This window comes from Hypanus sabinus, chromosome 14 (genome assembly GCF_030144855.1).
Source record: "Hypanus sabinus isolate sHypSab1 chromosome 14, sHypSab1.hap1, whole genome shotgun sequence".
NCBI lineage: Eukaryota > Metazoa > Chordata > Chondrichthyes > Myliobatiformes > Dasyatidae > Hypanus > Hypanus sabinus.
In genome coordinates this window covers 21450224-21467652 of record NC_082719.1, presented here as the reverse complement: position 1 = coordinate 21467652, position 17429 = coordinate 21450224, and positions in this window count along the sequence as shown.

Genomic DNA, 17429 nt, shown 5'->3' with positions numbered 1-17429 from the left:
TACCAAATCTCCTCAAACTCCATATGAAATATATCTACTGTCATGCCTTCTTTGTAATTGCATCGATATGTGGGGCCCATGATGGATCTTTAGAGATGTTGACACCCAGGAACTTGAAACTGCTCACCCTTTCAATGAGGATTGGTGTGTGTTCCTTTTACTTCCCCTTCCCAAAGTCCACAATCAATCCTTTGGTCTTTCTGGCATCGTGTGCAAGGTTGTTATTGCAACACCGCTCAACCAGCTGATCTTTCTCACTCCTGTATACTTCCTCGTCACCATGTGAAATCCTGCCAGCAATAATTGTGTCAAGGGCAAGTTATAAATGGTGTTTCAGTTGTGCCCAGTCACACAGTAGTTGGTGTAGGGGCAGTAGAGCAGTGGGCTAAGCATGCATCTTTGAGGTGTGCCAGTGTTGATTGTCAGCGAGGAGGAGACGTTATTTCCAATCCACACTGACTGGTCTCCTGGTGAGGAAGTCAAGGATCCAGTTGCAGAGGGAGGAACAGAGGCCCAGGTTTTGGAGCTTGTTGATGAGTACTGAGGGTACGATGGTAATGAATACTGAGCTGTAATCAATGAACAGCAGCCTGTTGAAGGTATTACTGTTGTCCAGGTGATCCAAGGCTGAGTGGAGAGCCTGTAAGATTGTATCTACTGCAGACTTATTGTGGCAACAGGCAAATTGCAAAGAGTCCAGGTCCTTGCTTAGGCAATAGTTGATTCTGGACATGACGAACCTCTCCAAGCACTTCATCAGTAGGTAGTCATTGAGGCAGCTCACCCTGCTCTTCTTATGCTTTGGTATAATGTCACACTTTTGAAGCAAGTGGAAACCTCGGACTGCAGCGGTGAGAGATTGAAGTCCTTGAACACTCCCACCAGCTGGTTGGCACAGGTTTTCAGAGCCCTACCAGGTACACCATCAGGGCCTGACGCCTTGTGGGAGTTCATCCTCATAAAAGATGTTCAAACATCAGCCTCTGAGACAGAGGTCACAGAGTCATTAGAATTATTCTCCCTCTCAAAAGGTGTTGATCTCATCTGGGACCAAAGCATCACAACCGTTCACCTTGTAGGAAGTAATGGCCTGCAAACCCTGCCAGTGCCAACATGCATCCAATTCCATCTCTAACTTCAATCAGAATTGTTATTTTGTTCTTAAACTAGGCTTCCGTAGGCCATACCTCGACTTCTTGTATGGTCCTGGATCACTGGTCTTGAATGCCACAGATCCAGCCCTCGGCAGACAATGAATCCCCTGATTCATCCACAGTTTTTGGTTTTGGAAAGTTCTCAAAGGCACACACTCATCCACACAGGTCTTGATGAAGCAGGTGAACTGTGGCATATTCATTCAGGTTCAAAGATGATTCCCTAAATATTGTCCAGTCCACCAACTCAAAGCAGCCCTGTAAACACTCCTCTGTTCCCTTGACCATACCTTCTTGGACCTCAGCCCTTGGCTAAGATTACACTCACAAGCTGGAGACAGTTTTCTCTAAGCCAAATTTGTTAATCTCCCTAAGTTTGACAGGCTCGAAGGCTTCTGTGAACTTTCAAAAGACCATTAAAAAAATTATTAGACCTTAGATATTTTCACATTTGGTGCATCAGTAAACGCTACTAAATTGAAAATAACCCAAGAAGAAAAAAAATTGGAACATCCTTTTACTAAGAAATCAGACACATTAAAGCCTATCTTGCACATTCCACAGAGCATGACAGTCACCAGGTATGCAGCAGGAATGTCATCTGCCTACAGGTCCTTGGGAATATGGGTGCCATGGTGAGGGGGGAATCAATCTGAGAAAAAGTTGTTGTAGGAGGTATTACACAGATGGGGGAGGAGTTGGGGGGCATTGGCACATTACTGACCCCTGAGAAATCCCTCCATCACTTCTACCCCAAGGAAGGAGATAGCTGATCACACCTTTGGGTGCAGAAGGTCTGAAGGCATCACAATCAGCAGTGGCACTCAGGGTGCTGTTTCACAGAGTTGATCTGTACTACGGCCAACTGCAATGATTTTTTATATATGGATATTACAGGGGATTTCCTGTGTAAAAATTATATTTCAGTTGATATTTAAAATATATTACTTTCCGTGTTCTTGGTAAAATGAATTAATAACGTGGGTCACAAATTTTGGTGAGTAATTGACAAGATATCATCGTGGACACAAAGTACGATATGGAGGTGATAGAGGGGTTAGGGTGAATCCTAACGGTAAACACCCTGACCAATTTGCCGGTGGGATGCACTTCAACATGAAGAGGGTGCAAAATGTTTTTTAACTATCCCAAAACTTGGTCTAATGAACAATTTATGCACAAAAAACTTGGTGTTAATGCAATTATTCCAATCCAATTTCAGCTTGTTACTTTTCCATGCAAATATTTCTAGGCTTACTTTTAAATAAGTAAACAAAGAAAGTACTTTTGCAAGCATGGGAACCAAAACAAAAGTGCAGTAGAAGCTATTGTCCCTTGCCAAGATTAGAAAAGAGCAAATCTATTAAATGGATTGTCACAGAACCCCCATTTTCAATGTGTTAACACTATAATGTGGAAATTGTTGTATAATATTCCATTATTAGAAACATATAAATACCAAACTCCTTTAGCAATCATCAGAACAGTAAGTTTTATTTTCTGGCAATGGCTGCGTATAGTTTTGCTGCAAAAGTATTTGGCAGGAATGTCTGCGCTTGCTGTTTCTGTTTCTCTGTGCACGAGTCAAAGTCTTTTGTTTTGATTAAAATAGGGCCCAGATGGATTGCCGATGCCAGGATGTTGGCAGAAGGTAAGGGATACCTGATAGTTTAAAATAATTTTAAGAGAGATGAGTAGTTATACATTAACCCAGGTGATCATATTACAGCTATTATTCCTATTACCAATCATTTAGAGGAAGATTTTACTGTTCAAAATCAGTGGTAAGCACTAGCCTAGAAGTGTTGCAGTTGATTCTGTTCTGTAATCTTAATGTGGCTGCAAATGCCTGAGAGAGAGATTGATCGCTATTAACACCTCTGAACAGACAGATGGCACTTTTTAAATTTGCTCACCATGATGCTGAACTACCTTCCTGAAATAGGATCTTTCTAATGAAAACAGAATCTCAATGACAGTTAGCAGCCTGACTACATTTCTGAGGAATACACATGTATATTGTGTAACGGACATATTCCATATGTTCCAGTCCGGAAATAGCAGGAAATACACTTTGTTGCTCTAGGAGAACTGGAATCAGCCTTCATCTGTGGCCCACCAATCAGAGGCCCCATGTCTGTGCATCCCCAAATGCTGTCCCACCACTTGCTTCTCATATGCACGCTTGATGAGAATAATCTATTGAGACTTCTCCCATGCAAGATATTAGTAAAAGGTGTAAGGCTAGCAGAGATTATAAAGGCAGGTATTTTAGAGGGCTTTTTTTAATCAGAAAGTTGGTGTTTCAACTAGTATGTAATCTTCCTTCGAATGCAAGGCTTTCAGTTAGATACAGTTGTGTCCAACTTCTACCAGGATATGACCCCCCCTTAAAGTAGCAGACACATATGTGTGGCTTACAGTTATACAATTGGAAGCCAAAGTGACTTATTTGAGAAGTGAGTGATCTAGTAGCTCAATTCTTAAGCCAAGTTTTTTGGAATCATTTTACTTGGAACTCATATTGTTTGTTCACCTCAGACTGTGTGTTAGTCATTAGAAGTGAATTATTTGTAATTACTAATCATCTAATGTGCATTTTACTTAACATTTGTGTGTCTTTGTTTTATTTTGCAGTGATGAGTCTAACCTGAAAGCATGAAGTTTGTATATAATGCTCCATACTTTGTATTTATATAGTTGTAACGGCTTTAAAAGAAAGTCCAAGAAAATGTTCACTCATAGCTGCTCTACTTCTTTATAGTAAGAAGTTACACATCATACCTTAACAGACAGAACAGTTCTGTCAGTGACTCATCGTGTTAAAACAAAACGGTGTGGGAATGTTATTCACCAGTTGACCCCTGTGAGCTCTGTCCCATCTCGAGTATATTGCATGGGCAAGTGCCATTGATGCGTTTCAGACCAACTTCTGTCATATTATTGTGACCAAATAGACTAAAGCAGGTCAAAGATGTGGAATGCCGTTGGTTGTTTCCGTTGTAAATAACTTGGCCATTGCTTACAGTCCCCAACTAAAGTTCCATCACTGACTTTCTGGTGTTATATCTGTTTTTAAAAAGAACTGCATGAAACATTTGACTAGTGCTAGATGTGTGACCACTTCAAACATAACCAATTCTGTGCAATCAGACCTGTGGCCAAAGCCTCTGAACTATCTTTTTCTTTCTCCATCTAAAGGGAGGAAACCCCTGGCTCATTGCCAGAAAGAAATAATTGAAATGCAGAGGAAAAGGGGTTTGAATTTGCAAAAGTAGTAAAATGCCTAACCTTCTGTTGTTCAACATCCTGTGTCGTGGATGAAGTAACCATGGCAGCATCAGTTTAATTTTTGTTTTGTGCAAGCCAGCTCATGTGGATGTCAGAGCAACTGAGTTTATAATTCAGACTCCAAGGGCTCGTCCTTGGCTAATGCACAGACAGTGAGCACTGACACATTGTGTGACCAGGCTACAGCATGATATGTTTTTCATTCAGAGGATTTGGAGGCACAAGTGGATTTAAAGGGTTCCATAAAGGAACAATGGACTCTTCCTCATGGAGCAGAGCAGTGTCAGTTCTGAATGACATGAAAAAAGGAAATAGCTTTTGACTGAGGTTGGATACTGTCCACAAGATTGTTCGACCCGAGTGGGAATTTAAACTGGCTCCAGTGGACAATCCGGAGTTGACTTTGAATTGAAAAGATTTAGTACCGCACATCCAAAGCATCTTGAAAAGCACTTTGCTGCTGTTGCCAAACAGTGAAGAGATGCTTAAGGTATTATGCATGACAATTAGGAAGACCCCAGCATGGAAGAACAAGGGTGTTTGAATTTTAATTGAAAAGCTCTCTGAAGCCTATGATCCAGAAGCATTTGTTTAATACATTGACAACAAAAACCTTTTGTGCCTCAACTGTTCAACACTTTATAGATTTGTCTTTCATAACATAAATGCAAAATTCTAGAGTTGCATTTTAAGGAATGTTTCCATTTGAGGCATTTTATGATAATCTTTTCTCAACTATTGATTATAATGGTGTGTTCTATACCTTACTGTCTTTAGCAGTCATCTGCTGTGGACATAACTTTTGTTTTGATTCAAGATAAGTCTTCCTGCAGATACTTTTTAGAGTCCGCCTTGTGCAGGCACTGCAGCTGCAGGCAGTTTAACTTTTCTTGCATAGTTTTTTTTGAGAAACTGCACCTATTGATTTAAAACGTGACATCAGCCCTATATTGTGCTTATGTCCATATCCTTTTGTTGGCCCCAGCATCCGGCATCTCGTACGGTCTTTACTGCACAATTATGTATGAGTAAACCTGGATCTTACATGAGCTAAAAGTTTCTGAGATGGAAAACAAGCCTTGTTTGTGTTCAAAGAAAAGATAAAGTTTCTACTTAGCATGTTCATTTTATGAGGATAGAAATTCCAAAGGTAGTATCTCATTCCTTGTGTGTGAATGTCACACAAGCGTTAATCATTTATCTTGCAGGTAGCTCAGAAGATAGACACCTTATCCCTATAGAAGCCGATGGCTGTGTTGCTCCTCTCTTACCATTTTTTTTTGCAAAATCTTGTCATGCAGTTCTAGATTTTTAATGAGCTGTTGAATAATACATCCATTGAATGTATGTTATGCCGACTCCAACAAAAGGATAGAGACTCAACTCACTGCCGACTTCACTTTCGCAGCTACTTTGCTTTAAAAGTTGTGGGCAAAGGATGAGGCAACACTGCAAAGATCAAGTCCTCACACTGTCACCAGCACAACTCTGCTGTAGTTGCAAATGGTTTATCTTTTCATATATGTGCTATATGATTTCTGTGTTTTATTATGCATAAAATGTCAGTTATATTTTATTACCTAACTTTAACCATTCCGCATGTTCCTAAAGTGTTTTAATGTAAAATGCACAGTCACGACAGTGGTTCATCAAACCAGCATTTTTTAAATGTCAGATGAAGGGAATATTTTATGCAAGCTTTCTTGTTTTATATATAAATATACAGTGTATGTGTGTTTGGTTGTTGTCCTGTTTAAAGCCTCAAATGTACAAATGAACTGCTGTTAATTCACATTAATACATTCTTTAGGCTTTGCCCAAATTACCTTCACATCACACTGCACTGTCGCTGAGTTTATGTTGAAAACTTAGCTGAGGAAAAAAAAAACTGTTGGACGTATTTCCAGTGCAGACTTTCTATTTCATATTTACGTAAATTCTTATGCATGAAATCATTTTGCTGCCTGGTTCTCTGAGCAAAATGGTGTGAGGCGTACCTATATCGTGCTATTCATCAATCTTTGTAGCTTTGTTTCCCTAAAAGTTGCCAAGTTTTTCCCATGCATTTGTCGAATGTCCTCCTCATTTTAGTAAAGTTTGAAACAATAGTCAAATGAGGAGCATTGGGTTCTAAGTCTTTTCCTTGCAGAATAATGCATGCAATTGCAATTCTCTTTTGACGTGCCAACAGACAGAAGGCACAGAGTTTTTAAAAAAGTATTTGAAGACAAAAGAAAGTCATCCTTGATGTTTGATTGGATTAGACAACCTGTCTTCCATAGTATTAGCAGATCTGATGCATAATAGATACAAAGACTCAGCCACCTAGTCCTTGCACCATAATGTACGTGTGCAACAGCAATACATTTTTCATCCAGCAAGGCGGGGTCTCAAGGCATAGCTTGCTGATTAATCCAGATTTTGAGGGATCAGTCTTTTATTGCATTTTCCTTGCTCTTCTGTTCGGTTTCCCCCAAGTTGACTAGCAGGGGAGTTCTCAAATGAGTTTTAAAGCAGTAAAGATTACCACTTTTTGTGTACTTTCACTCCAAAGATATAACTTTATATTCTGAAAATTGCCACTATTTATTTCATTCTGTGTGCATTTAGTCTGATATAGACTGAGATATCAACTTTAACAAAGCAATGTATGCCCTATTCTCTTCAGTTTTTTAATGGTAATAATTCCTATTAACTGGTTCTAACAGTCAAGATTTCCGTACTTACTGCTGAGCATGTCATCAAAGCTAAGGCATGGTACTTGCCTTGGGAGTGGCAACAAAATTACAGATCTGAATTCATTAATACAAAATACTGTCCCAACGGTTTGAACTGGCTACAGAGAGGTGGTATATGTCCCAGCCTCCTGCTTATTGGAAAAGTATTCATTTTAATCAATCTTTGCTGGAAACTGTGAAAAATAATTATGTTTCTGGAAATTAAAACATATTAAGCAATAAAGAAAATAATTGTAACAGCTTCTAAATAGTGTAGACTCTTTCACGGACGCTTGTCTAAAATCCCTTTAAATTGAACAACCATCCCTTTCAGTTTTATTCCAGGACACCAGAGTACTCAGATATCCACGTACTGGGCTCTAAAAGCATTGGCAAAGGCAACATTCTGTCATTGTTCGCCATTGAATTAAATTTCCCTTGAGACAGTTTCATCTGAAAATGCCCAGAGTATAGGGAGATTTTTCTGCGGCATGGGAGATAAATTTTGAAGATTCATACAGAGGGAAAGAGAAAGAGAGGTGTCACTGTAGCTCACTCCAGTATTTCAGTAGGTTACCCACACAGGCTAGAAACAGGCCACGTCTAGGAGGCAGCTCGGAGCCACTCAACCCCCTCAACCCTTCCTTGTAACTCTGTCCAGTCACATACTCATGAATGCTCAATGTCAGTGTCATGAATAAATTGCAATTTTTGTAATAAAACAAATATTGTTGCTGTCTGTCCTCAAACATCTGCAGACCAAAGGATCTGTGTGAGGATAAAGTGCAGGTTAGTTACAAAACCCTGGCATCTTTCTGCAATTGGCGTTGTCAGATTATGTCTATGGGGGGGCAGGAGGGGGGTAGAGCATCGAAGCTGCCCTCAGATCTTTCCTGCGTTTTCCACTCAGAATTGGACCTGGAGCTCCAAATTTGTGGTGCCCAGATGCCTCCTGACTCCAACAGTACATCTTGACTGTACTGTGTCTCTCTGTACTTGCCAAATAGCAAATCCTTGATCATCTGATGAACCATAGGAATAATATTTGCTACAGAAGCTTAAACTGTGCTCAGAAGTATTACTTCTGCTTCAATTTTTTGTAAATCTTTGGTAAAGGGAATGAAAATCACATTGTCCCCATTAAGTAAGTTGTTTAAACTGAGGATAAATGTATAAACCTGCCCTGTAGTCAAAAACTCACAACATTCCTTGATGTAGTAGGCATCCATTAGTCTTGAAAGACCATGGATTTGCACCTAGGAAAGTTTCCAGGGCGCAGGCCTGGGCAGGGTTGTATGGGAGACCGGCAGTTGCCCATGCTGGTTGTCCATGCTGGTGACCAATGTTGTCCAAGGAAAGGGCCAATACAGCTTGGCACCGGTATCATCACAGAGCAATGTGTGGTTAAGGTCCCTGCTCAACTGAGCTTGAACTAGTGACCTTCAGATCACTAGACCAATGCCTTAACCACTTGGCCACGTGCCAACCCTTGATGTAAAGTGACAGCACAATCATTAGCAAATTAGCTCTCAAATAGCACGAGATAGCAACCTGCCACTTTACTCTCTTTTGTTCTATAAATATCTCCCATTTAAAATTTACTATTTTGTTCTGTCACGAGTGCTGACAGAATTGCACTCTATTCTTACTTCTGTTCCTTCAGCAAACACTCTCGTTGTGCTAATGACGCACACTTTTCAATCAGTGCTCCAAGTCTTTCCAACAACAAAAAAAAGTTGAAAATTCCCATTCTACAAAAGGAGAAAAATATCATCTTCTCCAATCCTTTCAAACCAGGGACACGTAGAACGCTGTTTCCTATTGCTTGTACTATGTCTTTGCAGGGAAACCATCTGCTCTAGTTGAATGTCATTTTGGTGAAATTCTTAAAATGAATGTGTTTTAATGTACTTTTGGTATGTATATTATAGGCATGATTTTATTTGCTTTCTTTTATTTTCACTGCATTTATTTTTTCCACAGTTAATATAGTCTAAAAGACAGGAGTTGTACTGTCCTTTGAATGTAACAGGAAATAAATGTCAGATTTTAAATTCAGACAAGGTCACACCTCACCCTGCTACTTTGACTGAGGTGCTATTGGTGTTGTGTTTTTGAGTGCAGCAGACACAGACAGGTTAAAGTTATGTCTCTTTGGTCATTAAAAAGCAACTTAATAAATTTAACATCTTGCTCTTTGTGTGGGTTGACTCTGATGGCATGATGAGGAATTACATTATTAATTTAGTTTTTATTCATTTTATATCATATGTTTGATCTTTATATATTTATATGACTTTTTTCACTTTACATCAATTGTGTTTTTGTATATTTCCAAAATGTTATTTTAATATTAAGAAGTTGACCTTCAGAACTATTTTTACAAAATGCTTTTTTTTTGGCATAAATTATATGTGACTCTATTAATCACAGCCATCTCTCTACTGGTATTACTGTGTTTTCATTGTACAACCTTCTGTAACACAATGGAAAAAGTGGAGTGCACTCTTCCTTATCTGTTTTCTGCTGCTGGTTATTTCAATATTGTTGCATCAATCACAGGAGTTGCAAATACTTTTTTATAATATTCTGACCACTATTGGTCAGTTGTGTACAATTTTTATTTTGTAGTGGCACATTGAGAAGTTATTTTTGGTTAAGCCTGCTCTAACTAAAGCTCCATTACCAATATTAGCTACCTGACAGGTGTGCACCACAGTAGATACTATTGGCTGGATCACATATTTTTCCAGTGCAATTATTGTGTTTCTTCAAATAAGAATGAAAATAAATATAATGTTGATGGCATTAGGCCAAGATGGTGATAGTTCAACCCATCTACCATCTTCCACTCTTATCCATGTGGGGAAGACCATAACTGCTCTCAAAACCTTCTGCTATTTAGTGAAAGTGTTGCCTTGACTCTATAAGTGCAGGGTAGAGAAAGAGTAGAGAGCAGAACAAAACAGTTCTAACAAGTAAGCCAAATTCATTTCCTATCTAACTGTGTACCAGAGTCCTTTGTCTTAACGGCACCACTCTCACGTTGTATAGAAAATGCAGCAGAGATGCAGAGAGAGCAGGAGCCATTATAGCTCCTTGCGATTGATTTGTATATTTACTCATATCTGCAAGTTGACAGGAAATTGCGAGTAACTCAAACTTTTCATGGGAAGTTAAACCACTAAAAGTTTTCTTAAGCCAAGTTTTATCAGTTTGTTTCAAAGGAGAAAGATGTCTTCATTAGAAGGGAGTGTAATTTTAAAGGGATTCAAAACGTACTATTGAATTGTGAACCACGCCAATACTTTGGTATTTTAATGATATTGCCAGAATAAAAAGCATCTTGGTGTACCAAATGATTTGTTTAATTAAATCATTTATTTTAACTCTAACTTGCCAGTACACACTGAGAACTATTGGGCTTCATCACAAACTAGCTATACCACCACCCCCACCCCCAACAGTATCCCTAAGAATTTTTTTCAACATACTTAACATGAAAATATTAATCACATAGACCATGCTCAGACTTGGGCAGAGGGGGAGGAGTGTCAAAGTTGTGGGAGCCACATTCCAGTGTTTGTGTGTGGTTTTCAATCAGGCCTGCAGAACTTTATTCCCTTGGCTAATTTTTCTACAGCTGTGGTTTGCCATTGCCTTCTTCCAGCCAGTGTCTTTACAACACAGATGACCCCAGCCATTATTAAAGTTCTTCAAAGATTGTCAGTGGTCACATAACTAGGACTTGTGATATGCGCCAGCTGCTCATACGACCATCCACCACCTGCTCCCGTGGCTTCATAAGACCCTGTTGGGGGTGCCACACCTTGGCCAAGGGTGACCTGCAGGCTGGCAGAGGGAAGTAGCACCCTATGCCTCCTTTGGTAGAGATTTATCTCCACCCTATCACCATTAAGAGAGGCTAAATGTTTCAAAAGTACAGGTATGTTTTCTGGGGCAAGAACTAGCACAATAATGGGGGGCCCATGGAGTCCTCTGTTTGGGTGAGCTGTCTGAAGCTCCCACCCTATCCACCTATCTGCAACGGCTGTCAGTATACATTCGTTATGCACCAGTTCTCATCTCACCCTGCTCTTCGACCCAGTAGGAGTGAGGAAAAATGTTCGGGTCTGGTCACAAACACTGAATGTGTCAGAGTTGATCAGCCTACAGTGAAGTTGAATGCACACAATCCCACACAGTTGCTAGCCAACTGTCTACCTTTTACTTTGCACTAGCAACCACCCTTGAACAGCCCCACCACAGTCTGTTAGAGACAAAGGATGGGCCAGAGAATGTGACTCAGGACACCGGTCAATGCATTCATTGCCTCATAAGGTCTACGCATTGTGAACAAGTTACCCAACAGGGGCTGGGCTGCAGTTTCCAGCAAAGAAGCCCCATCTGTCTCCTGCTTAGCTGTAACCTGCTGCAACTTTTCTCAGCACCTAGGAGATAGCCCTTGCAGCTCCCACTGAAGAAAGATAGAGAGGAGCTGTGGAGCAGATCCCCAGCATTGTACACCCGGTCACTGGGCTGAACCTGTCTGCACACCTATTTTCACCAACACTCAGCTCCCATTCTCACATCCTCAAAGTACGTTAAAACAACCACAGCACAGATCCTGGACAACAAACTCTAATCCAAAGGAACCTAAAAAGTGATTTTAAATATATAATACAAACTAAAGGTGACCTTTGTGCTAACGCCAACTATTCACTGGGTGTAGAGAATGATTTCCAAGAGCAAGAGCTCAAAAGAGGCCCAGCTTCAGTTTTGAGTGTGTAGCCGACATCTGGGGCAGTTTAGTCAAGCCTGTGCTTTTCTTTATATTCAGTCAATGCATGTGGGATTCTCAAACTGAAGAAGTATTTAATTGTCTATCCTTTGGTGGTCTTGAAAAGTGATAGTGAGCTGCCTTCATGAGCCATTCTAGTGCCTGAGACAGTGCTATAGCTTAGCTGTGCAGTCCTGAGTCAGTTGTAGAAACAGTATATTTAGAAACAATTAAAGCTTTGTGTTGCAAAGAGAATTTATCCCTGATCTACATGTGCAAAGAACTAAATACAACTACATATAATTAAAATTCAGATTCTAAGAATTGCAGCTTGTAGTTGTAATCCCAGTTGAATCATTTCAGATCACAGTAATGGCTAAAGGAACACAGAATAACTATATACAGTAATGTGAAGCCAGTTGCACAGTTTGCATAGTCCCAGTATTGTTTCATCCAGGCTCTGAATAATGTATTAAGTTCTAGGACAATAACTCTAGAATTTTGTACATTCCCTACCATTTATGTAGACCTGGCAGCCCAGAGCAGCCGTTTAGAACACATGCTCTTCATGGAGCTTCAGAACAGAAGAATATGCCATACTGGACTGACATTCTATTGCCTCCTAAAGCTCACTTTACTACACCACCCCCTCCCCACTTCCCTAATAAATTTAGAAACATAGAAAACCTACAGCACAATGCAGCCCCTTCGGCCCACAAAGTTGTGCCGAACATGTCCTTACCTTAGTAATTACCTAGGCTTACCCATAGCCCTCTATTTCTCTGAGCTCCATGTTCCTATCTAGGAGTCTCTTAAAAGACCCTATCGTATCTGCCTCCACCACAGTCACTGGCAGTCCATTCCACACACCTACCACTCTCTGCATAAAAAATCTTACACCTGACGTCTTCTCTGTAACTACTTCCAAGCACCTTAAAACTGTGCCCTCTCATGCTAGCCATTCCAACCCCGGAAAAAAGCCTCTGACTATCCACACAATCAATGCCTCTCATCATCTTGTACAACTCCATCAGGTCACCTCTCATCCTCCTTTGCTCCAAAGAGAAGCTATCACTCAATCTATTCTCATAAGCATGCTCCCCAATCCAGGCAACATCCTTGTAAATCTCCTCTGCACCCTTACTATGGCTTCCACATCCCTTCTGTAGTGAGGCGACAAGAACCGAACAGTACTCCAAGTGGGATCTGACCAGGGTACTATGTAGCTGCAACATTAGGAAGGAAACAGTGATGAGTAGACTGATGGGACTGAAGGCTGACAAATCCCCAGGTCCAGATGGTCTGCATCCTAGGGTACTAAAGGAGGTGGCCCTGGAAATTGCGGATGCATTGGTAATCATTTTCCAATGTTCCTTAGTTTCAGGTTCAGTTCCTGAGGATTAGAGAATGGCTAGTTATCCCACTTTTTAAGAAAGGAGGGAGGGAGAAAACAGAGAACTATCGACCTGTCAGCCTGACATCGGTGGTGGGGAAGATGCTCGAGTCCATTATTAAAGATGAAATAGTGGCATATCTAGATAGCAGTGATAGGATTGGGCCGAGCCAGCATGGATTTACCAAGGGTAAATCATGCTTGACTAATCTGTTGGAGTTTTTTGAGGATGTTTTTGAGGAAGTTAGACGGGGGAGATCCAGTTGTTGTAGTGTACCTCGATTTTCAGAAGGCATTTGATAAGGTCCCACATAGGAGATTGGTGGGTAAAATCAAAGCTCAGGGCATCGGGGAGAAGATATTGACATGGATAGAAAACTGGTTGGCAGATAGAAAGCAAAGGGTAGCGATGAATGGGTGTTTCTCCGAATGGCAGGTGGTGACTAGTGGGGTGCCACAGGGCTTGGTATTGGGACCACAGCTCTTTACAATTTACATCAACGATTTAGATGAAGGCATTGAGAATAACATCAGCAAATTTGCTGATGATACTAAGCTGGGTGGCAGTGTGACGTGATGAGGATGTTAGGGGAATTCAGGGTGACTTGGATAGGCTGGGTGAGTGGGCAGATACTTGGCAGATGACGTTTAATGTGAATAAGTGTGAGGTTATCCACTTTGGGAGTAAGAACAGGAAGGCAGATTATTATCTGAATGCTGTAGAGTTAGGTTAGGGAGAAATACAAAGAGATCTAGGAGTCCTTGTTCATCAGTCACTGAAGGTGAATGAGCAAGTGCAGCAGGCAGTGAAGAAGGCTAATGGAATGTTGGCCTTTATTATAAAGGGAATTGAGTACAAGAGCAAGGAAATCCTCTCGCATTTGTACAGAGCCCTGGTGAGACCACACCTGGAGTATTGTGTACAGTTTTGGTCTCCAGGGTTAAGGAAGGACATCCTGGCTGTAGAGGAAGTGCAGCGTAGATTCACAAGGTTAATTCCTGGGATGTCTGAACTGTCTTACGCAGAGAGGTTAGAGAGACTGGGCTTGTACACACTGGAATTAAGGAGATTGAGAGGGGATCTGATTGAAACATATAAGATTATTAAGGGATTGGACAAGATAGAGGAAGAAAGTATGTTCCAGATGCTGGGAGAGTCCAGTACCAGAGGGCATGGTTTGAGAATAAGGGGTAGGTCATTTAGGACAGAGTTAAGGACAAACTTCTTCTCCCAGAGAGTTGTGGGGATCTGGAATGCACTGCCTCGGAGGGTAGTGGAGGCCAGTTCTCTGGATGCTTTCAAGAAGGAGCTAGATAGGTATCTTATGGATAGGGGAATCAAGGGATATGGGGGCAAGGCAGGAACCGGGTATTGATAGTAGATGATCAGCCATGATCTCAAAATGGCGGTGCAGGCTCGAAGGGACGAATGGTCTACTTCTGCACCTATTGTCTATTGTCTATTACTTCTTGGCTCCTAAACTCAATCCCATGATTGATGAAGGCCAATGCACCGTATGCTTTCTTAACCACAAAATCAACTTGCGCAGCAGCTTTGAGCGTCCTATGGACTCGGACCCCAAGATCCCTCTGATCCTCCACACTGCCAAGAGTCTTACCATCAATACTATATTCTGCCATCATATTTGACCTACCAAAATGAACCACCTCACACTTGTCTGGCTTGAACTCCATCTGCCATTTTTAAATTCAGAAAAGACACCAGTCTGTTTGAGAGCAGCATTCCTGCCACTCTTCACCCACCCACTGGAAGGGAGACAGCCTTGAATTGATGTAACATTTTGCAACAAACACAATGTCCAATAGCATTTCCCAACCAGTAAGACGGTCAATATCAAGTGAACAAGGTGTTCTGAGATCCACCAATCAGCATTGACCCAATGATCACTAGTATTGATGTTGGTTGACTTATTGCCCACAACACTATGGTGAACTCTTTCATCTTGTTCTAAGTACTGCCAGGGAATCTTTTCCATCTACCTAAGAAACTGGACAAGGCATTGTTTAATGTCCTATCCAAATATAACTGCATCAAGATGCTTTTAGGGCAGGAATTTACATTCTGCTCCAAACCCACCAAGACACCTGGTTGGCAAATCCTGTATTCTGAAGCCTCCCTATGAACAATGCTGCCAATGTAATTGCCTTTGTAAACTGAAGACCTGGTGGTCACTAAAGTTTTTACTCAAAATGTGTCTTTTCAACAACTGCGATAGGTCAGCATGAAGTAAATTAGTTGCATTGAGTTTTGCTTAAGCTACAAGCAAAACACAGCTACAAATGATGCAGCCATGAAAAAAGTGGGTTTTGGTAGGGTTACAGTTAAATACTGGACATTGGATACTGTGTCAATGTATAATTAAATCAGAATCAGAAATAGGTTTAACATAAACATAGACATAGAATAGTACAGTACAGCCCTTTGGCCCACAATGTTGTCCAGCCCCTAAACGCTGCCTCCCATATATCCCCCACCTTAAATTCCTCCATATACCTGTCTAGAAGTCTCTTAAATTTCACTAGTGTATCTGCCTCCACCACTGACTCAGGCAGTGCATTCCATGCACCAACCATCCTCTGAGTAAAAAATCTTCCACTAATATCCCCCTTGAACTTCCCTCCCCTTACCTTAAAGCCATGTCCTCTTGTACTGAGCAGTGGTGCCCTGGGGAAGAGGTGCTGGTTGTCCATTCTATCTATTCCTCTTAATATCTTGTACACCTCTACCATGTCTCCTGTCATCCTCCTTCTCTCCAAAGAGTAAAGCCCTAGCTCCCTTAATCTCTGATCATAATGCATACTCTCTAAACCAGGCAGCATCCTGGTAAATCTCCTCTGTACCCTTTCCAATGCTTCCACATCCTTCCTATAGTGAGGCGACCAAAACTGGACATAGTACTCCAAGTGTGGCCTAACCAGAGTTTTAAAGAGCTGCATCATTACCTTGCAACTCTTAAACTCTTTCCCTCAAGTTATGAAAGCTAACACCCCATAAGCTTTCTTAACTACCTTATCTACCTGTGAGGCAACTTTCAGGGATCTGTGGACATGTACCCCCAGATCCTTCTGCTCCTCCACACTACCAAGTATCCTGTCATTTACTTTGTACTCTGCCTTGGAGTTTGTCCTTTCGAAGTGTACCATTTCACCCTTCTCCAGGTTGAACTCCATCTGCCACTTCTCAGCCCACTTCTGCATCCTATCAATGTCCCTCTGCAACCTTCGACAATCCTCTACACTATCCACAACACCACCAACCTTTGTGCCGTCTGCAAACTTGCCAACCCATCCTTCTACCCCCACATCCAGGTCATTAATAAAAATCATGAAAAGTAGAGGTCCCAGAACCAATTCTTGTGGGACACCTCTAGCCACAACCCTCCAAGCCAAACGTACTCCCTCCACCACAACCCTCTACTTTCTGCAGGCAAGCCAATTCTGAATCCATCTGGCCAAACTTCCCTGGATCCCATGCCTTCTGACTTTCAGAATAAGTCTACAGTATGGAACCTTATCAAATTCCTTACTAAAATCCATGTAGATCACATCCACTACACTACCCTCATCTATATGCTTGGTCACCTCCTCGAAGAACTCTAACAGACTTGTTAAACATGATCTGCCCTTCACAAAGCCATGCTGACTGTCCCTGATCAGACCATGATTCTCTAAATTCCCATAGATCCTATATCTAAGAATCTTTTCCAACAGCTTTCCCACCACAGACATAAGGCTCACTGGTCTGTAATTACACGAACTATCCCTACTTCCTTTTTTGAAGAAGGGGACAACATTCGCCTCCCTCCAATCCTCCGGTACCATTCCTGTGGACAACAAGGATATAAAGATCCTAGCCAGAGGTTCAGTAATCTCTTCCTTTGCCTCGTGGAGCAGTCTGGGGAATATTCCATCAGGCCCCGGGGACTTAACCCTCCTAACGTATTTTAACAACTCCAACACCTCCTCTCCCTTAATATCAACATGCTCCAGAACATCAACCTCACTCATATTGTCCTCACCGTCATCAAGTTCTCTCTCATTGGTGAATACCAAAGAGAAGTATTCATTGAGGA